Source organism: Natrix helvetica (assembly GCF_964273705.1).
Source record: "Natrix helvetica genome assembly, chromosome: 5".
NCBI classification, from domain to species: domain Eukaryota; kingdom Metazoa; phylum Chordata; class Lepidosauria; order Squamata; family Natricidae; genus Natrix; species Natrix helvetica.
The window spans coordinates 119,999,399-120,021,774 of record NC_138551.1 but is presented as its reverse complement, the minus strand read 5'-3'; the positions used below and the strand labels follow the sequence as shown (position 1 = coordinate 120,021,774).

General features: G+C 45.7%; 1 protein-coding gene across 1 annotated transcript in view; it reads left to right on the top strand.

Moving 5' to 3' along the window:
- Positions 1-22,376, top strand: part of LOC309392697 (vomeronasal type-2 receptor 26-like) — a gene marked incomplete at both ends in the record, with an annotated part of 115,940 nt that overhangs the window by 73,851 nt on the left and 19,713 nt on the right. The gene's annotated exons all lie outside the window — the stretch shown is intronic.

Below are 22,376 nucleotides of genomic sequence, written 5' to 3'. Positions count from 1 at the left end.
TCAATCTGATGTCTACATCAAACTCAAAAACAGGAAAATCATAGGTCTCAAAGGCCCAGGCGGTGATAATTACAGTGAGAAGAAACTTCTCCTCTTGGGATCCTGAACCTTTTCCGGGCTCCGTGTGCAGAGAAGAGGCAGGAGAAAAGCAAGTTATAGTGAAAAATTACAGATACAGCCCTGGGGACACTGCTCCGTTGTGGTTGGGCCCTTCCTGTCAGGACACGTCCAGAAAGTGATGCTGGAGAAGACAGTTCAGGGAATTGACTTCTGCTGTCCTTCAACATGGTCTCTGGTCTCCAGAGATTGCTGGGGAAGGTCACCCAGAGCTATGGAGTTTGTTTCCACTCTAATGCCATTGAACTCTAGTGTTGCCTGTCTTCTAATGACAAGGAGGCCATCAATACCCTTGAACTCTGCCCAATGTTAAGAGTCGGCCCTGTTCGGAATTTTATTTTATATCAGAATTTCATATATTAATCTTAAATTGCAGCTCATTTTAAAATTGCTTGTGCCTGAAGTGAAATTTCATTTGTTTTCTAGCAAAATTCATTTTTGGATAAGAACTCATTAAGAAGCCAGAAAGGGACAACTTGTGGACTATATTGTTGGGTAAATAGGGAGAACATTATAGACTGGCTGGAAGCTTTCATTTTTCTGTGTTGTCTTTCCATGTTCATATAATACACCAAGATTATATATTTTGACCTTTTTTAGTTTTTTAAAATAAAGAATGGACTATAAGGTCTACAGCTGAGATCTATCTATCTGCCATCCATCCATCCATCCATCCACCCACCCACCTATCCATCCATCCATCCATCCATCCATCCATCCATCCATCCATCCATCCAATCATTGCATTTATTGGCCACCCATCTTATCACAGGGTAGCTCTGCAAAGATGGTCGAGATGCCCACAGTGTGGTGGTTGGTGCAACCTGATTTCTAGCGACATGATTTTGGGAGATCTGGTGGGGCTTCCTCTGTTGTGGGGATGTACTTGGGGGGGGGAGGACCTTCCCTTTGACCTTCCCATCTCTGAGGCTGAGACTTTCTATATCCAAAAACCTCCAAGGGGTTTGAAGGTCCTATTGAAAACTCCTTTGTTCCTGGTTTATTTGGATCCATTGTTCAGGGATTGTGTCTCTTCGCTGGGGGTGGGAGACATTGATATGGACTTCTTGCCTAGAAGGGGAACAGGGGGCTGAGTGAAAGGGGGGAACCGAAGGGACAGGAAGGTCCATCTTGACAGAGAAGAACAGAGGATGGCCCATATCCCAGGTCCACCGCTTGGAAGTTCTCCCACTCAACGTCCCTCAGATTCTGCTCTCAGGGCCTGAAGACCAGATCCTGGGTGGCTCTGGGTTCAAGCTGTGGCTTCTCAATGCCAGGTTGATGTGGGATTAGACTCTGTTCTCCTCCAGGGGGTTCACAGCCGTGTCTTACCAAAGCCGGGTTCTGCCCAGAGAGGAGGAAGCCCCTTTTCGGCCAGGAATGAGCCCACCCCAATGTCTGAGTTTGTCCCAGGGGAGACCCCAGAGGAGAGGAGGAGGGGGGGGATGTGGTCATCCAGAGTTTCTTACAGGCTTTGAGGAGGCTCCACATGGACCTCTGGTTTGTCTCAGGGGGGCTGAGGGGACCCCAGCCTGGTCAAGTATGTTGTGTGAACGTGGTCCTTGCAAGCAGAAAAGTGATCCCAATACAGGTAGTCCTCGACTTACAACCACAATTAAGCCCAATATTTCTGTTGTTAAGTGGGACATCCATCAAGTGAGTTTTGCCCCATTTTATGACCTTTCTTGCCACAGTCATTAAGTGAATCACTGCAGTTCTTAAATTAATAACACTGTTGTTAAGTGAATCTGGCTTCCCCATTGACTTTGCTTGTCAGAAGGTCGCAAAAGGGGATCACGTGACCTTGGGACACAGCCAGAACGGCCATAAACATGAATCAGTGGCCAAACATCTGAATTCTGACCACGTGACCCTGGAGAGGCTGCAAAGGTCGTAACTGTGAAAAACGGTCATAAGTCACATTTTTCAGTGCTGTTGTAACTTTGAACGGTCACTAAACAAACTGTCATAAGTAGAGGACTGCCTGTGTATCCTATTGTTCAGCTTCTCTCCAATGAATTGATCCACTTCGGAGTTCCCATCATCCACTGACTCCTCGGCCAACAGGTTCAGCCTCAGGAAACAAACCATGGTTAAAAGTGGCACATGGGAATGCGGCCATTGGTGAAGTGACCGGGTTCAGTGGGTTGTGTGGATCTCAGCAGAGTCAGTCGGGTGTGGTGGTTGTGAAATCCCAGGGGACCCTGAGTTCTAGTCCTGCCCTGGGCACTAAGCCAGCTAGGAGACTGGGCCAGCCACTCTCTCGGAGCCCTGGGAAAGAGGCAATGGCAACCTCTTCTGAACAGCCTTGCCGAGATCTCTGGGTCAGACTCACCTGGGGGCTTCCTGACCACCTTCACTCCCAGATGGCCTCCCTGCGCCTGGCTTCCTCCTTGCCGGTCAAGCGGCCTCCAATGGGCTGAATTTGGAGAGGGTTTTGCAGGTGGCTGTGCTGTGAGGAGGGGGTACGCAGGGGTCCTTCAGAGCCAGAGGGGTCTCAGGAGATCCTCCCCCTCCCTAGTGAGGGCAGGAAGGGAGGGGGGCTGGGGGAGAGGGAGGCAGGGGGAGACCCCCACCCACCCTGTCTGCTCTGGGCAGCTCAGGGGCTGTTGGAAAGCTCACCTCTGAGGGAGGGGCCCTCCTTGGGATTGGCTGGGAGGGAGAGGGGCTCTGACATCAGAGGTGGGGACAGGTGGGGCTCCCAGGTGAGCCCTGGGAACCTGCAGGCCAGGTGGGGCTGGTGGGGTCCAGTGGGGGAAATGAGGTCAGCCTGGGCCTCTGCTGCCAATTTCCCCCTGGGGCAGCCGGGGGCTTCTTCCTCCTGATCTGGGAAGTGGGGCACCCCATGGAGAGGGTCCCTCTGGCCTTGCAGGGCAGGGGAGGGGCTCTGCCCCAGGGAGCCCAGGGGAGAGGTAAAAGAAATGGGGAGGGGGAGCCGTATCTGTTGCCAGGATCCTCCTTCTGTGGCTGGGTTGCTGGGGACCCAGAGGGTGGGCGTTGTTCCCCCGGGTGTGTCAGGGGTTGTGTGAAGCTGACCCAGAGGCTGGTCCTGGCCAGAGGAAGAGGCCGAGGCTGGAGCAGAGTTTCTGGGGCTCCTTATAGGGGGGCTAACGGGCCTTTCAGTGTCTTTGGGGGGATCCAGATGGGATCTGGCCCTCCTCAGCCAAGCCCAGCCCTGGAGGGGCCCCTCAGCCCCCTTTGCAGGACCCCACGGCAGAGCCCTTTCAGGGGGGACACGTGGAGGTCCCGCCAGGGGGTTGAGGCTTCTGGGTGCCCTGCCGAATTCAGCCGAGGGAGTCAAACTCCATTAACCCTCATGGAAGCGTCTCATCTCCTTAACCTGCAATGGGAAGGAAGCCTCTTTCCTGGGCCCTGTGGAGTCATTAGAATGGGCCAACTTCACGGCTCACCTGAAGGGCCTCCAGGGGTTTCCAGGCATTTCTGTACCTGTTGGCTCCCCCCCTCCCTCCCTCCCTCCCTCTCTCTCTCTCTCCTGCCAGGCGTTGGGAGGAACAATGGAGGCTGCTACTTTCAAGAGGCCTTTTCCAAGTCCTTCAGCCACAGCTACGCCGTTAGCAGAGGCCAAAAACGGAGGTTCAGAGGAGGAGCCAGTGGGCTCAGTGGTTACACCCGGAGAGAAGCAGCCAAGGAGGCTCTCCTGGAAGGTCCTGCCAGCCATTCCTGGTCCAGGGAGGTTTGGGGCCTGAGAGCCTCAGAATCTGGGAAGGTTTTGTGACTCTGCCCAGGTCTGAAGGGCCAGGAAGGGGCTGAATTCGCAGGGCCTCCCAGGCTTTGCTCAGGGTTGGCTTAGGGCAGCCTCAGAAGCAACCAGGGTGGCTCCCAAACCAGGATCAGGGTTTTAAGGTTATCTGGCGTAAAAAAACCATGGTTTGTGCATTACACAAAATTGTGTTCATTGTTTTCAGAATGGAAGTAACATCTTCAGACCACTCTGGGGGGGGCCACAGAGACCCCCATCTTCCTCAGAGTCACGGAGGGTCCCCTACAGGGTGAGGCCACCCACCTTTTCCACCCGGGCAACCCCAGATCCCCCTTGGAAGACCCAGCCCTGCATGGCTTCTCCTGTAGCGATCATGTTAAAAGTTGCTAGCTGCATCACATTTCTGCTAAGCCGGCACAAAGCTTGCTCAAGGTTTTGTTTTGCAACATTTCTATGCAACATTCTTCGCTTTGCAACATTTCTATGCAACAGTCTTCTGTAACATCTTTTTGTAACATGTGAACAAGCTTGCCCGGTAACACGTATACGTGACAAGTGAACAAAGCCTGCCCAGTAACAAGTGTTTTAACCAATCATGTAATAACACGCTGTTAGACAGAAACCTTTTGTATGATTTTAATAAATACCGTCTCAATCGGGCAGCCGGGGTCTTTGGATCTTGCTGAGCTGGTTGATGCGTTGCAACACATCATGGAGTCCGTTCTTCCTTGGCAGCATCAGGCCCGCCTAACCTAGGCGCACCCCAGCTGGGGTCCCATAGCCGAGTTCAGTCAGGCTCACCTCTGCAGGGGTTTCGATGCCTAGCTCCGGCTCACCTTTGCAAGGGTCCACACTCAAAGCAGACGAGGTCACCGTGTGGCAGCCAGCCACACACTCACTCACAACTGGTGACCCCGACGTGCCGAATTGCCTTTCGGACGTCTCACACAGAGTCCCGTGTCTACGTGTTCGGCGCCTTGATTCTCATCTCACGCACCTGGCGGGCAAGCGCATCGTGAGTATGAGCTCCTCACTTTCAAAGTCTAATTCAGGTAGGGATGGACTTTCACTTTTAATCAAGAAGGCCTATAATTTGCAAAAAATTAATGGCACTACTGTCTATCCTCTTTCTCAATCTGATAATTCACTTCCTTCTCCCACACCCCCCCTTCTGTTTCCTCCTCTGATAAACACTCTTTGTATGCTCCTGTCACTGTTGATTCTCCCCCTCCCTATCCTTCACCTACGGCTCCTGATTATCCTCCTCCTCCCCCTTCTCCTTCTTCTGCCCCTTGCCTCCCCTCTCCCTCCCAGGGTGGTCACGTTTCCTCCCTTCTCCGTTCTCATTCCTTTTCCCTTGACTGACTCCTCCGATCTCCCTGTCGCCTATCCTCTCACCTTTGTGCCGGGCGCCCCTGGCCCCCCTGTCCTTACCAACATTGAACTGCGTGTTTTAAATGAATCTACGACCATGTGCACTTCGTCCTGCCTGAAACACGGTTGGATAATCGTGAGTATAGGTGGAAAACTCTCTCAGTATCTGGTCTCGCACCTAAAGGTAATGAGAGAGTTAACCGCCTCCTGCCTTAAAATCTCTTCTAATGGTGGAAAAACACTTCCCCATTTGAAAGACAAGGAATTAATTGGCCTTTTGTCTTAATCATGGCAAACTCACCAATAAACAAAAACAATTGGCTGATTTTAAAAATAATGGGAAAGTCCTGCCAGTGATATCAAAAAAGAATTTGATTTACCTTTTAAAATATATTTGGTAGATATGATTAAAGTGTGTCAGGACATAAGAATATCTTTTTATAAAACTAATTTGTTAGTAGCTGCTTTATTACAAGGCAGCAAACCTCAAGGAAAGTGTTATTTTAAAAGGGAGTGTAAAAATCCAAGGAGGGGCATGTCTGTAACATCTCGCCCTCTCTTTCATCAGGGATCAAAACCCTAGTATGGATTGTAAATTGCCTTGGAAAAAAGATACAACTCTCGCTTCCCCTTTCCTGACTTTTGCTTTTGCAATCCTCCCCCGCTGTGCATTTAATTTCCTTTGACTTACCGTTCTTTGCATCTATAATGATAGTGTGTAAAATTAATGTGGCAATAGAAATGTAACTATAGGTGTGAATGGGTGTGTATGTAGTCAGTATTGGATGCTTGAAATGTAAGGTTTGTTAGCTGAAAAAGCAGAGCGTGTTGTGTTAAAAGAGCCTGTCGTTTTAACAAAACATTTTTTCCTTTTCTCTCACCCCCCCTCTTTGCCTCTGGTGAGAAGGCAGGAGGAGGGGGGGGGCTGTGTTCTTTTCACCATTTTTTTTCTCTCCTCTCCCTGCCAGCATCAGAAAGGCGGGGTTAAGGGTGATATCTTAATTGTTTGTTTTATTTTTGAAGCTGTGTTTTTTCTTTTTTATGTTTTTATGTTTGCGCGCACTTTGTATGCTTAACAGATGTCACGTCTGTTTGTTTAATTGTTTGTCAGTAGCTCTGGTTGCTGTCCCTTTTAGAATTTTAACAGAGATGACCTAAAAAATATAAAATGCAGTCAGAAAGAATGAGTAACATTTTTGCTAGAATCCAGATCAGTTTCACACGGACATTTAGATCAGATATTGGAGCCAGAAAAAGGTTACTTTGTATATAGATGGGAAGAGAATGTTGTAAAAGGCATCTGACCTAAATTGGAAGTCAGGATGGACGTGGGAAAAAGATGTGCTTTGTTGAATGGACTGGAGATGTTGCAGAAACAAAAGAGAGGAAATAGGCAAGTCGTTAAGGACAGTTGAAGCTACAGCAACTGGTCATTGCAAGAAAGGATTTCAGTAAGTGAAAGAAAGTTAGAGATATGTTTTTTCAGAAAGTTAGAGATATGTTTTTTCAGAAAGTCACAGATATGATATGTGAGGACTTGTGTATGTGAGGACTTGTGAACTCTGGCATATGGATGATTCAATACCTTTTCTTTGCCCCATGGAAATATTTGACTCGGTTGCCATCGAGGATTTGGACAGGTTGCGTGGACGTCTGCGACCCACCACATGTTTATTGGACCCGTGTCCCTCCTGGCTTGTACTGGCATCCTGGGAGGTTACGCGCGACTGGCTCCTGGGCCTGGTGAACGCCTCGTTGGGTGAGGGGTCTCTACCGGCCGCCTTGAAAGAGGCGGTGGTGAGGCCCCTGCTCAAGAAGCCTTCCCTGGACCCAACGGACCTAGTCAATTATCGTCCAGTCTCCAACCTTCCTTTTTTAGCGAAGGTTGTAGAGAGTGTGGTAGCACAGCAGTTCCCACGTCACCTGGAGGAAAATGATTATCTAGACCCGCGCCAGTCCGGCTTCCGACCCGGGCACAGCACGGAGACGGCCTTGGTCGCATTGGTTGATGATCTCTGGAGGGCCAGAGATAGGGGTTGTTCCTCTATCCTGGTCCTATTAGATCTCTCGGCGGCGTTCGATACCATCGACCATGGTATCCTGTTGCACCGGCTAGAGGGGCTGGGAGTCAGGGGCACCGTTTTACGGTGGTTTGGCTCCTACCTCTCTGGTCGGACGCAACGTGTGTTGACAGGGGAGCAGAGTTCGACCCGGAGGCCACTCACATGTGGAGTGCCACAGGGATCGGTGCTCTCGCCTCTCCTGTTCAACACATATATGAAACCGCTGGGCGAGATCATCCGTGGTTTTGGAGTGGGATATCATCTGTATGCTGATGATACTCAGCTATACATTTCCACTCCGAACCACCCCAATGAGGCCGTCGAAATGATGTCCCGGTGTCTGGAGGCCGTACGGGTCTGGATGGATGGCAACCGACTAAAACTCAACCCTTCCAAGACGGAGTGGCTGTGGCTTCCGGCCTCCCGGTTCAACCAGGTGCTTCCATCTCTGGCCATCGGGGGCGTCCAACTAGCCCCCATGGAACAGGTGCGCAATTTGGGCGTCCTCCTGGATGCCCGGCTGTCCATGGACAACCATGTAACAGCCGTGGCAAGGGGGGCGTTCCATCAGGTTCGCCTGATGCGCCAATTGCGCCCCTTATTGGACCGGGATGCCCTACGCACAGTCACCCATGCGCTAGTGATGTCTCGCCTGGATTACTGCAATGCTCTCTACATGGGGCTTCCCTTGAGATGCACTCGGAGACTACAGTTGGTCCAGAACGCGGCCGCGCGGGTGATTATGGGGAGGACTAGATACTCCCCTGTAACACCTCTCCTGCGCGAGCTGCACTGGCTGCCTGTGGTCTACCGAGTGCGTTTCAAGGTTTTGATTATGATCTTTAAAGCGCTCCATGGCACAGGGCCTAGTTATATGCAGGATCGCATCCTGCCCCACACATCCCTACGACCAATTCGCGCACACAGAGAGGGACTTCTCCGGGTGCCGTCCGCCAAACAGTGTCGGGGGGCGACACCCAGGAGCAGAGCCTTCTCTGTGATGGGCCCAGCCCTGTGGAATGACCTCCCCCGTGACATCAGGATTACTTCCGATCTCCGCTCCTTCCGTGTACAGCTGAAGACCCACCTCTTTCAATTATCCGGCCTGGCTCAATCGCAATCGTAATTTTCCCATTCCTCCAAACTGTTTTAAATTGTCCTTAAATATTAATTTTTATTGGGTTTTTACAATTGGGGTATTTTAAAGTTGATTTTTAACTGTCTATTGATGTAATTTGTTTCCTCCTCCGTGTATGTATGTAGGTATGTTGTGTATGTATGTACGTTTGGTGTTGTTATATATTTTTTATGTTTTATGCTCCATTGTACGCCGCCCCGAGTCCTACTTGGAAAGGGAGCGGCTAATAAATCCAAATTTATTATTATTATTATTATTATTATTATTATTTCCATGGATATTTATTCAGGATTTATTATAGCACCCCGCAAAGGGGTGTGATCAACCGCTGCATTTGTACCTTTCAATCACTTGAATTTTTTCACTTTCTAATTTGACCACTTATCAGAGGCATTTTCAACAAAAAACAAGTTTGCCTCTCCCTCTGGTATATTTTTACTGTTTTACCAGACAAAACACCGATTCCTTTAATTACTTGGGGACATATATGGAAAATTTGCTTTTTACATGTTTAATCTCAAAACCTAAACTTTACATTTTAGAATGGTTACATCTAGCACACACACCTCGTAACTCACTTACACCCAGAGCAGCCCAAATGGCTTTGCTCATTGAAAAGGCACGAAAAAGAACCCGTGCCTTAATGGGAATGGATTTTGTTACGCTTTACCTCCCTTTCAAGTTATCTCAATGGGAACCTCTTTTTCAAAATTCTATCCTTCTCCAAGATGCACTCACGGAATGGCCTGGTCAAATTTCATGTCATTTGCCAGCTGACCCAAGGCTACAAGTTATTAAGACCATTTCGATACAATTTTTTACACCAATAACATCACAACCCATCAAAGATGCGTTAACCGTATTCACAGATGGGTCCAAAAATCATGGTGCATGTACTTGGAATACACAACAGATATGGCATAAGAAATTGACTAATACACAAACATCTGCACAACAGGCTGAGCTGGCAGCTTTTATTCTAGCTTTGGAATTATTTTCTTCCGAACCTCTAAATATCATCACAGACAGTCTGTATGTTGCTCAATTAACTTTACACATTTTTGATGCCTATATCTCACCCTCTTTAACACCTTCCCTTTTGACATTATTTACACAATTGCAAACAGCACTACACGCAAGGACTAAACCTTTGTTTGTAGCACACATTCGTAGTCATCAGCATCTGCCTGGGTTCCTATCTGAAGGAAATCACATGGCAGACGAGGCCTGCAAAATGATGCCTCTAACTATTGTTTCACCTCAGCCTGCCCCATTGACAGCAGGTGAAAGTCACACCTTTTTTCATCAAAACAAAAAAGCCTTGATGAAGCAATTTGGCATATCAATGGCAGAAGCAACTGCCATTATTCAACAATGCCCCACGTGTAGTCTCCAAGCTAATAGTATCCCGCAAGGAGTAAATCCAAGGGGTACTGAGGCTTGTGAAACTTGGCAAATGGATGTCACTCAGTATTCTCCCTTTGCCCCATGGAAATACCTTCACGTTTCTGTGGACACTTTTTCGGGTTTTATTATGGTAACCCCGCAAAGGGGTGAGAATACCAAGCAAACAATTAATCACTGCATTCGATCTTTCGCAACATTGGGGTGTCCAAAAATTTAAAAAACTGATAATGGTCCTGCTTATACCTCCTCTGCTTTTGCTGAATTTTGTTATAGGTGGTCCATTATTCACAAATTTGGAATTCCTTTTAATTCAAAAGGACAAGCAATTGTAGAACGAGCAAATAAAACCTTGAAAATAGCTCTTGATCGGCATATGGGGTCAAAAGGGTTACACCCCCCCAATCTCCCGATGTTGCAAAACATTCTAAATACTTGTCTTTATACTATCAACTTTCTTAACCTTACTGGCACACCTGCTTCCTCTGCAGCCTCTCGTCACTTTTCTAAACCTCCTATCCCTGCCTCCCGACCTCTTGTTTACTACAGGCAATTGCCGGATCCACACTGGAAAGGTCCGGCACAATTGATTACTTGGGGAAAAGGCTACGCAGCGGTACAAATTGATGACAAGACTCTCTGGGTTCCTGCTCGTTGTGTTCGTCCGTATCACCGCATACCAGAAGAAGATCAAGATGACCCTGCCTTTTCTTCTCCCCCTGACATATCACTCCTTTTTCTTTAAACTCTTTCTCTCATTGTTATCTTATGCCTCTGCTCGATTTATTGCTCACCCTCAGATAATTTTTGCACCTCTTGACACTCATGTGACTTTTGTGTTCAAAGACACTCTTCTCACTGCTTGCCCCTATGCCTTGCAGCATCAGGGCCAATTTCTTTTCCCTTCTTTAAAACCTTTGATATTAATTCAATACTTATATCATGACTCTTGTCAAGTTCGTCTTTCCTTACACGTAACTCCTCAAACTATTGGCTCCTACTCGTGCATTGGATTTTTGTCCAATAACACCTATTTTAACCAAACTGTTTATCTCTACTCAACACCCTCTGTGGTTTATCCTCCATTATCCTCAATTTTTCTTTCTTGGATGACTCCTGTCCGCACCTCTCCTCACCCCTCTTCAAGAACTTTGCTTCGCCATTTTTCATGCTGTTTTCCAGAGCCATGCGATGTGAATACTTGTTTATGGAAAGCCAAAGAAATTCCAGACTATGCACCAGGAGTAAGCGAGCCTCTCCCAGGAGCAAGGATTCGCCGAAACGCACCGGACTTTCCAAAATACAATTCCCTCATACGAACACACCAGGTACGCTACACCTTCATACAAGGAGTGCCATATGCTCCCACCATGTCGTGTCAACAACGATCTCCTATCAAGAAAAAAGGTACCTTTTGGCGATGGTTTTTTAACAACACATGGCTTCCTGAAGATTCAGAACATTATTTACAAATATTTCATTTCCGTACTACTCAATTGACTGTCAAAAACCCTAAGGCAGTAGATTTGGGACTATATCAGTGTAAAATTACCAAGATAGTTAAAGGACTTGCCACTTCTGCCAGACTGACTTTATTGTTGTTCCAGAAACAATCCACTCATTCCTCACGAATTCGGCGTGCTGCACCACTTATGTCTAACAATCACAGTTGTAGTGATTGCATTACCACCACAATACACAATGGCAAGGTCTCTAAGACATTGATATATCATACCATCAAACCTGAACATTGTCAAATTACTAATCCATCAACTTGTAGAGTCAATAATACTGTATATCACATGTGTACTCTTAACAACAAGATTCAATGTTACAACCCAAAAGAAGCGAAAACCATTACTACATATGTAATGTCCATTTACACCATTGAATGCGGTAGAAAAGAATTACTCAACAAAACTGAGTTTAAATCCCTCAACACGCAAGTCCGCCTCAGTTTTGACGCTTGTTTAGCAATCAATCGCAACTGTTGGAAATCAACTTGTGGGACATTACAATGGGAAAGGAGTCTCATGCTTGAACGAAAATACATGTGCTACAATAACAAAGGGACTTGCTCCGAACGGGACACTTACAGCTTTTGTCCATATTGGTCCTGTGTCAGCATGTGGTCTGGGGATCCACCTGGTGGAAACCATAAATGCAAGTTGGAAACGGGCATAGCCAACAGCAAGTGTCCAAGAAATTCGTGCAACCCAATTACCATAACTTGCACACCTACCAAAACATGGGAAGTAGAATATGGCTTGGCCATAGAAGCAAGTGGTAGAGACCCACACATTGCGTTGCGCTGGACAGCAAACTAAGCAATTGCGAACAACTAAAGGACTTTTTTGGTCATTTTATCAGGAAATTGAGAAATTGAATATCCCCGAAATACCGCAACATGTTACTAACACTTTTGTCCAATTAGCAGAGGACATTGCTAACACATTGAATGTTACTAATTGTTTTGTATGTGGGGGAACCAACATGGGGGAAAAATGGCCCTGGGAAGCCCAAGAACTGAATTATTCTAAAATATTGGAGATGGACAAGCTAAGTAATTTGTCATACACAAAAGGGAAAGATGGGGACTGGACTCTTACAACAAATCTTGTGGGAAATGTTTGCTTCTCCAGACCTGTTGGTTCCAAATGTACTAAAGTAAGGAACTTAATTTGCACTGGGAAATGGGAAAATGGGATATGGTGGTCAGGAAAAAATAGCTCAGCTGGACAAGACGAAACTGCTTTGTTTAAAGTTACACACATGAAAAAGTTCTTGACAAACCCAAACAATCAATCACTCACATGGTTAGCACCCGATGGGCTGTATTGGATATGTGGAAAATTTAATTTAACTAATTGTTGTATTGAAATTGATGAAAGTGGTAAAGTAATTAAGGAAATTACTGACAAAATGATGAAAATTGCCCATGTTCCTGTGCAAACATGGAATGGATTTGATTTTGGAGGTATGTTCGATGGTATTTTACCCAAATTCCCAGGTTTAAAAGCTGTTTTTATATTTGTTGCAATGATTGCTATGGGATGTATATTATTACCCTGCTTATTGCCTATTTTTGTATTCATGATTAAGCGTAGTTTGAATGCCATTGCTGAAGCAAAAACTACTGCACAAATTAATATGATGCTTGAGAATAATGCGTATATGTTGATACCAACAGATGAAAGTAAGCAACCCTTGCTACATTTCTCCCCGGATAATGATTCAGAAGATGACGCTGAAAGAATGGTAGGTGCGGACACAGGAAGCCTGGGGTCGGAGGGCAACACGCAACCTGAAATAGCACTCACCTCCATGGACGTAAAAGCTCCATGTTTTCAGCCTTAATAAAGTTAAAACAGAGGAGATGTAGCGATCATGTTAAAAGTTGCTAGCTGCATCACATTTCTGCTAAGCCGGCACAAAGCTTGCTCAAGGTTTTGTTTTGCAACATTTCTATGCAACATTCTTCGCTTTGCAACATTTCTATGCAACAGTCTTCTGTAACATCTTTTTGTAACATGTGAACAAGCTTGCCCGGTAACACGTATACGTGACAAGTGAACAAAGCCTGCCCAGTAACAAGTGTTTTAACCAATCATGTAATAACATGCTGTTAGACAGAAACCTTTTGTATGATTTTAATAAATACCGTCTCAATCGGGCAGCCGGGGTCTTTGGATCTTGCTGAGCTGGTTGATGCGTTGCAACACATCATGGAGTCCGTTCTTCCTTGGCAGTATCAGGCCCGCCTAACCTAGGCGCACCCCAGCTGGGGTCCCATAGCCGAGCTCAGTCAGGCTCACCTCTGCAGGGGTTTCGATGCCTAGCTCCGGCTCACCTTTGCAAGGGTCCACACTCAAAGCAGACGAGGTCACCGTGTGGCAGCCAGCCACACACTCACTCACATTCTCCCCCACAGGAGCCTCTCCTGGAAAGACACAGAGCCCAAGCGAGGCTGGAGAAACCCCGGGGGCTGCGTCCCCCTAACATTCAACGCTGGGACCCATAAACCAGGTTAGCCTCTTCCCAGGAATGCCCCAGATCCCCTCCTCCTTCCTGGCCATCCTGGGCCTTCTCTGTGGGTCTGGGCTTTCCTTTCCCCTGGGTGCCCCATGCATGGAAAGAGGCGACTGAGCAGCACGGGATATGGTCTCCCCACTTGCCAGGACTCAGACGATGGAAACTGGAGGGGGATTTTGCAGATCTGCTTCCCTTCCCCAACACAAGGCTCCCCAGCTTCCTTCTCCCAAGAGGGTCTCCTCACTCAGCTGGGCAGACTCCTCTCTGGCATCCCTGCAAGAGCCCCCTTGCCTGGCCTGTGCATGGGAAAGGATGGTAGGAGAACACGGGATATGCGTTTCTGCATCTCTGGCTCTCTGAAGATGGAAATTGGATTTTGCAGATCAGCTTTTCCATCTGCAACACGAAGGTCCTGAGCTCCCCTTCCCTCCTTCCCTCCCTCCCTTCCCTCCCTTTAATGGGGTGAGAGGAAGCCTTGATTTCTCCATCTCTTTTCATACCTTCTTCTCTCTCTCTCTCTCTCTCTCTCTCTCTCTCTCTCTCTCTCTCTCTCTCTCTCTCTCTCTCCTTCCTCCCTTCCTTCCATGGGGTGAGAGGCAGCCCTGATTTCATCATCTCTTTTCACTTGGTTTTTTTCCTAACTTCTCTCTGTCTTTCTGTCTCTATGTTGTTGTTTTTAACTTTGCAAACTTCCGATAAGTACTTTTTCACTAAAGTTGATTTTGTTCTTAGAGATTGGATGCACTATTGGATGCATCAGTCCTTTTGTGATGATGCCCTTGAGGATTAGCTTTCAAAATAAAATAGTTTTTAGTTCCAACTCAACTATTTCAGATCTGTGTCATACTATGGCATTAACTGCCCCACCCCCTGGTTTTGTCTTTATGCAAACAAATCTCAGATTTATTTTTTCTGCAGCCACAGGCGCCGTGTATTCCCTCTGGGGCCAAGCATGGAGACCCCAAACCTCTGAATTCTAAATGACCGATTTAATTCGATCTCTTCCCCTGTTATTATGAGGCACATGGGGATTATTTCCCTTTCATTTCCCTCCAGAGAATTTCCCAACAACCTTTGAGTCCAAGAACTGGTTGAATTATCCAGGGATCCCTCCTGAGGGGAAGAATTATGATAAAAATTTCATCTCTGCTCTTTGGCCGAATCTTCCAGGGGAGACTTTGGGCAGAGAAATATGGAGTTTAGGGACAGGCAGGGTCTGTGCTCTTGAATGTCCGTCTCTCTCCTTTCCAGATGAAGCTGAGTGTTTCTCTGTGTTTCAATCAGGAAAGACACTGGATCATATTCCACCTTGTGAGAGTCCTTTGAATTCTTCTGATTCTTATTTAGAAACAGAAAGGAGATGGATTGATTTGCCCCATGAATGATGGACCTCCTCCTTCTGCTTCTGATGCTGCTGGTGTCCCATCCAGTCTCTGGGAAGCTGAGAACGAAATGCCCGCTGAGTTCAGAGCACCAGGATGGAAAACGACCACAGAGCTTTTACAGTCCAGGAGACCATCTCATCGGTATAGTCATCAGTGGAGAGGAAAAATTGCATATAAAGTTGCTTTTCAATGTGGCTCCTTCTATTCAGTTTGCTTTACATGATTCGTAAGTCATTCAGGCTGCTGGAGTTGCACTCCCTCCATTCTAACACTCTCCTTCTTTTCTGTTTTTTTATTTTTCATTTATTCCTATATTGGGGGATATGTCTAATTTCCTGAATGATTTTGATTTCCATGGCGTCTCTCTTTTGTCTGATTTTGTGAAAGAGACTCAAAAAGGGGTCTGAAAAAAAGCTGAAAGGGCTGCAGATTATTTTCCTCTCTCAGTTCAATCCTTAATTTGTCACTTGAATAATGAATTTAATTTAAAGTAGTGGTTGAACCAGTTGTAGTTGCCGTACCCCTACCAATTTTCATATTTGGGTAACTGATCATTGGTTTTGGATCAATGTTGGCTTAAGGCTTAATAGGCTTGTGGAGGATTATATATATTATATATGACAAAAGTATTTGTTGTTGCTGTTAATTATAACTTTTTTTTTTTTACAATAGGAGTTATGATAAATTTTTATATAGCTTAGGATTCATTTTCAACATTCAGACGGTCAACAAGATTTCCCAGTTCCTGCACAATCTCACAATTGGTTACAACCTCCATGACAACCATTTGAGCACTTTCCGCACTTCAGATGCCTTGCTGGACATTCTCTCCACTGGAGAAGCCAATGTCCCCAACTACGGCTGTGGAAGGAAGGAGAACCTTCTGGCTCTTCTTGATGGAGCTAGAAGAGCCATCTCAATCCAGATGTCAACATTAGGAGGCACCTACAAAGTCCCACAGGTCTGTGTGTGTTTTTCTCTCTCTGGTAAAGTGAGGGGTGGGTGGTGGTGGGTGAGCAATAGATGCAATCATGTCTTCTCCATGGAATTCAAGAGCTACTTTTCTCCATATTAGCAAAAATGACAATATTTCACCCCATTATGTTCATGTTGAGATTAATCATAAAAGGCCTGAAATGCAAGCAATATATTCCCTGCATAAGACATTCTACCAACTGACTGATAAAAAAAATATCCCAGGTGGTTTGGGGCCTCTATTGGCATCTTCATTTTCACATATAAAAATGTCTACCCTATCCAGTCAGATTGAAATTGGCAGTAGTAGCATTTTATCTATCCAAAAAGTGGAATAAAAAGGACTGTAGCAGTTATAGGCCAAATAGACTAGCATATATTGTGGCTAAAATTTATGCCATGATCCTCTTAGTTAAACTTGAGAAAAATGCATTCCTTACAGAAGAATCAGAAGGTTTTAGGTAGTGAACAGCTATATAGATTTTATAATAAATATTGCATGTCAATAATCTAATATTGCTAACAGATTTGTCTTGAAATATCTCATCTATATCACTGAAGTAAAAAACAGTTTGCTGGCTTTCTAGATGTTAGTGCATTTGTCATAATTAACCGAGAAATATTATGTAGGAAATTGATTGCCCTCAAAATGGAGCTCAGCCTGCTGGCCCTGATCCAGGCTCTTTCTCCAGGTCCTTGTTTGAGAGGGAGGTTTGGGCTCAATGGAGCAATGAGAAGAAGGATTGATACTTACCAAGGAGGAAGGGAAGGATGCATATTTGAACCCTTGTTATTCAGTCTAGATATTGACAACTTACTTCAACAAATGAAGGATCCAAACACAGATCATAAATAAATGTTATTTCACTCTTTAACAAAAATTACTAAATTAGTGGACCAGCGAAATGCAGTGCATATAGTTTCCAGTACTTGGATTTTAGAAAGGCTTTGACAAAGTAAACCAATATCTACTTCTTCGAAAGCTAAAAATGTATGGGATAGATAGCATCACCCCCAGATGGAACTACAGCTACATGGAGAGAAAGAAGCAGTGGGGGACCCCAAGGTTCTATTTTAGGCCCAATACTCTTCAACATCTTCATCAATGGTTTGGATGAGGGATAGATGGGGAACTCATCAAATTTACAGGTGACACTAAACTAGCAGGAATAGCCAACTGCCCAGAAGATAGGCTCAAGAGCCAGATGGATTTAGATAGACTTGAACCCTGGGCCTATCTAACAAAATGAAATTCAGTGTAGAGAAAAGTAAAGTCTTACACTGAGGCAAGAAATGCCAAATGTACAGGTACAGATTACGTGAAACCTGGCTCAATAGCAGGAATTGTGAGAGGGATCTTGGAATCTTAGTGGACAATCTCTCAAATGTGAGCCAACAATGTGTGGCAGCAGCCAAAAAAAGCCACTGCAATCCTAGGCTGCATCGACAGAAGGATAGAATCCAAATCACGAGAAGTATTGGTTCCACTTTATAATGCCTTGATAAAACCACCCTTGGAATAGTGCATTGATGGCAAACCCTTTTGGCACCAAGTGCTCTTGTCAGGGATGCAATCTGGAAGAGGAGTTGACCAATGTGCATGTTGGTCCATACATGTGCACCAGGCAGCTCCTCTTCCGGTTTCTGGCACACACCCACATGACAATCAGATGGCTGGTGCGAATGCACTCGCAGAAACCGGAAGACCAGCGCTTCCAGTTCCTGGCACTACTGTACACACAGAGGCCAGCTGATTGTTGCACACACATGCACACTAGAAACCCGGAAGAGCAACGGGCAAGGCCACGCATGCCAGGTGACATGGCTCTGCGTTCCACTCAGCCCGAGCTAAGAAGCTGAGGCAGAGGGTGCCATTTCCCCCTCCTGGGGCCTCTGTGCATCCCGTTTTTGGCCTCCCCAGCCCCCAGAAGTACTCTCCAGGCCAAAAGCTTTGGTCTTACTTTGCAGTTTCAGTCCATGGGGCTTGCGAAGGGAAGGCCTGCACTCAGCGGGTGGGTGGGGACTGGCAAGTGGGTGGGGTGATTTGGGCGGGGCAGCCTCATGGTCCCATGTGGGCCAGATGAATGGCTTCAGTGGGCTATATCTGGCCTGTGGGCCGTAGTTTGAGGACCCCTGGTATAGGGTCTCCTTCTTGAGCAGAGGGTTCGACTAGAAGACCTCAAAGGTCCTTTCCAAACCTTTTATTTTGTTATAAGTTCTGTTATAGGTACATATGTTTAGCATGCTAAATACCTATTTGAACATGCTGATTTACACTGTGATATTATCATACTTACACATTGGATTATATACCCTGTGAGGAAGACTTGGGTTCTTTTCTCATAATAATTATCTGATAATTAATAAATCAAGGTCAAAAGTTATGGTCTTGGGAAATGACATCCTAGCCATAGATGGTCAGCCAATAGAGCAAGTGACACTTTTCCTTACCTGGGGTAGTTTTCTCTGAGACTGAATCTTGTCTCCCTCATCATCAAAGGAGCTCAGTTAGATCAAAGACATGAGTGAAAGTGGTGCTTAAAAGAAAACCTCATAGCTCTCCAGCTTCCTCCCCCAATTATTGAAGTATATGAGGCCAAGGTTTCCCCCATGTTCTTACATCAATCTGATGTTTGGGGCTTCAGAGAGAAACCACCCGCAGAACCAACCCAATCACAGCCTCCGAGGAGTATCTTGGAGTGGACATAAGGACTCCAGCTGCTGCCCCTCAGAGCTGATTTGGGAATTTACACAATTTCTGCTTTGTCTAAAATCAGAAAATATGGGTATTGGCATTAAATTTAATCTATGCAAACTGACAGACTCCAAAAATTGTGGCTGTTAGAACAGACAAAATTTCAATTAAACACCAATTTTGGATTGTATTATTGACAAATTGTATTAGGAACTGAGGTCTCCCTGTTTCTTGTACAACTGGAGAAGAAGCTAAAAAGATTCCTCCACAAAGAATGTGGGATATAGAAGCATTAAAAGATGCAGCAATCCTCAAAATTATAGTAAGCCGTTTATTGGAATAGAATACCTCAGTTGGCATTTGCACATGTTAATCTAATTGAAATAAATTTTAGGGGTGAGATACAGTGATTTGATTTACATTGGTTATAGTTTTCTAATTTATTAATTATTTTCCACTTTTACAATACAATCTTGCTAATATTCTGTCTTTAAAATTTTAAACAATGTCTAATTAACAAATAATTCTGATGCTTTCATGAGAACAAGATTGGATTTATTAAAATCTAATATTGTGGACTTGATTTGTCCCCAAATATAACACAGCATTCTTCATTGTGCAAGGTTTTTGAATGCAGCTCAGAATCTGATAAATCCAGTGAAACTCTGAAGACGAAGCTATGGATTATCAGCTTCTATTTCTGCAGAAAGCAAAAGGCTGGATGACCTTTTTGTCTCCCACCTTAACAGAGCAAGCAGAGAGAGAAAAACAGGCATGCACCAAAAACTTTTCCAAACATCTTACAGCTCACACAGCTTGCACAGAACGTCATTGCTATGGAAACATAAATTGGTGTCACACAAATTCTTTTTCCTTCCCTTTTCATTCTTCCTTCCCCTCTTTCCTTCCTTTAGCTGCCTTGTTCTCTTCCCCTCTTTCCTTCTTTTACTTGGTCTTTCCTGTCCCTTCTTGGATGCTCCAATGCAAAAGGGGAAACATTCCTTGCCTTGTTATCAAATGCCACTTTTGCTAGTAGTTTGTGGCCACTGAAAAGACTGAGGACAAACCAGGCTCAGTTTATTCCATGCTTGCATTTCATGGGGACAGACTACAGGACAGCAAAACTGTCAAAATGATGGCTCTGGTAGTTGATCAGAGCTCCTCTGTTTTTTATGTGCAACAGCTTTAGCATTTAAGAACAGAGCTAAGTTAGTTGCTTTACTATGAATACATAATGATCCTTAAAAGAGCTCTTCTGTAGGGACCCTGCCATGGTCTAATTCAGACTGGAAATATAGCAAAGGAAACTATTTTCCCCACTTGCTTTGTCCTGTTTACCCCACTGGAAATAGCTGTTTGCAATCAGGGGTGGGTTGTTCCCTGTTCTAATCGGTACGGTAGAAGAGCTTCCTGAAATCTACCATACGTTTTATAACCCCTTTGTCTTGTGGGACAGTACCAGAATGCCTGCCCCGGCCCCCTCGCGCACTCCCCCTGCCTGTTACGTCGCTGCTCGTGGCGGGTAGGTTGCACGGCGTGGCCGGCCTCCTAGGACCTTGCTTAGAGTAGGAGGCCTGGCTGCCAGCAAAGCACGGGAGCAGCAGGAGGTAGGTTGCGCAGAGCTGCCAGCCTCCTAGGCAAGTTGCAGGATGTCCACAACCCCCCCCCCCCAACTGGTTCCCTGCCTCTGTTCCCAGTGAAATTTTCCAAGGTGTGGTTTCAAAGGTGGCCTCCCAACCCTTGTGCCTGGCTCCCACTGAGCTCCTGGAAGGAGGAGAAGAATCTTTGGGGAGTGAAGAGGAGGAGGAGGCAGGAGGAGGCAAGCGCACGGGGCCGTGCCAGCTGGGGAACTGGTGCTAAGAAAGCACCTCACAGCTTTTGAAGGGAGGAGGGGAGAAGGAAAGGACAATGCGGAGTCGCCTTTCAGGGATGCCGAAGCCACGGGAAACCAGCACCGCCATCAGAGTCTAAAGCTTTTGGCGGCTCCAGACAGGTGAGTCAGGTTCAGAGACCCAGGCGGTTTCCTTCGCTCCCCTTGCATGGGAGTAGTAGGCATCGTTTTTGCATTCCTGCCTCCGCCGGACTTTGACCTGGAGTTTACCAGCTGTCTTAAAGAGGCTGGACAGTCAGACCTGTGCGGCCCCAAGCGATGTGGCTCTCTCCAGATAAGCACTCCAGATAAGTAAGGTTTGGTTTTCTGTGAGTTGTGGAAACTGGGAAGATTTATTCTGAATGCCCCCAAATCTTGAGGCTTGAGTGAGGAAGTAATTATTATTTCTTTAAAGGTTGGGAGGGAAGAGGATAATCTGCACTTGATTGAAAGCAAAGATAATTTAGCAACCCTTGGCGGAGAGGAATGTGAGTATGGTAAGCTGTGTTGGTGGAATAATAATTCACCTTACAAAGCATTCCTGTTTGCTTGGGTAAAACAATACACCTTAGCTCTGGAAAGGGCAAGTCAGCTCAACTTGATGTAAGAATGAAAGCTTATTGTTGGACTTCTAATTGTTGAAAGATAGTGCCTGCTCCTTCCTTGCGCATGCTAAAAACAAACTTGAGTAGTTATGTGGATTTAATGTGATATTTTGCAAGGACTGGGAAATCTCTCATGCAGTCTCTGAACAAGAAAAATGTATTTGCATGTTAATGGGGAAAACAGGTGGGCTAATTATAATCTTGAACTATTTTTGGCTTACTATACAGATAATTTAGTGCAAAGCCGGGCACAACAATATTAAATTTCTGTGGTTTTATCTTCCTTGGTTGGTTTTGGGACAGCTATGGAAAGCTAAAACAAATGCTGTGTAACAAGGAAGCGTGAATCAATACAATACAATACAATAGTAGAGTTGGAAGGGACCTTGGAGGCCTTCTAGTCCAACCCCCTGCCTAGGCAGGAAACCCTATACCGTTTCAGGCAAATGGCTATCCAACATCTTCTTAAAGACTTCCAGTGTTGGGGCATTCACAACTTCTGGAGGCAAGCTGTTCCACTGATTAATTGTTCTAACTGTCAGGAAATTACTCCTCAGTTCTAAGTTGCTTCTCTCCTTGATTAGTTCACACCCATTGCTTCTTATTCTACCCTCAGGTGCCTTGGAAAATAGTTTGACTCCCTCTTCTTTGTGGCAACCCCTGAGATATTGGAACACTGCTATCATGTCTCCCCTAGTCCTTCATTCTCTTAAGCTAAACATACCCAGTTCCTGCAACCGTTCCTCATATGTTTTAGTCTCCAGTCCCCTAATCATCTTTGTTGCTCTTCTCTGCACTCTTTCTAGAGTCTCCACATCTTTTTACATCGTGGCGACCAGAACTGAATGCAGTATTCCAAGTGTGGCCTTACCAAGGCATTATAAAGCGGCATCAACACTTCACGTGATCTTGATTCTATCCCTCTGTTGATGCAGCCTAGGACTGCGTTGGCTTTTTTGGCAGCTGCTGCACACTGCTGGCTCATATTTAAATGGTT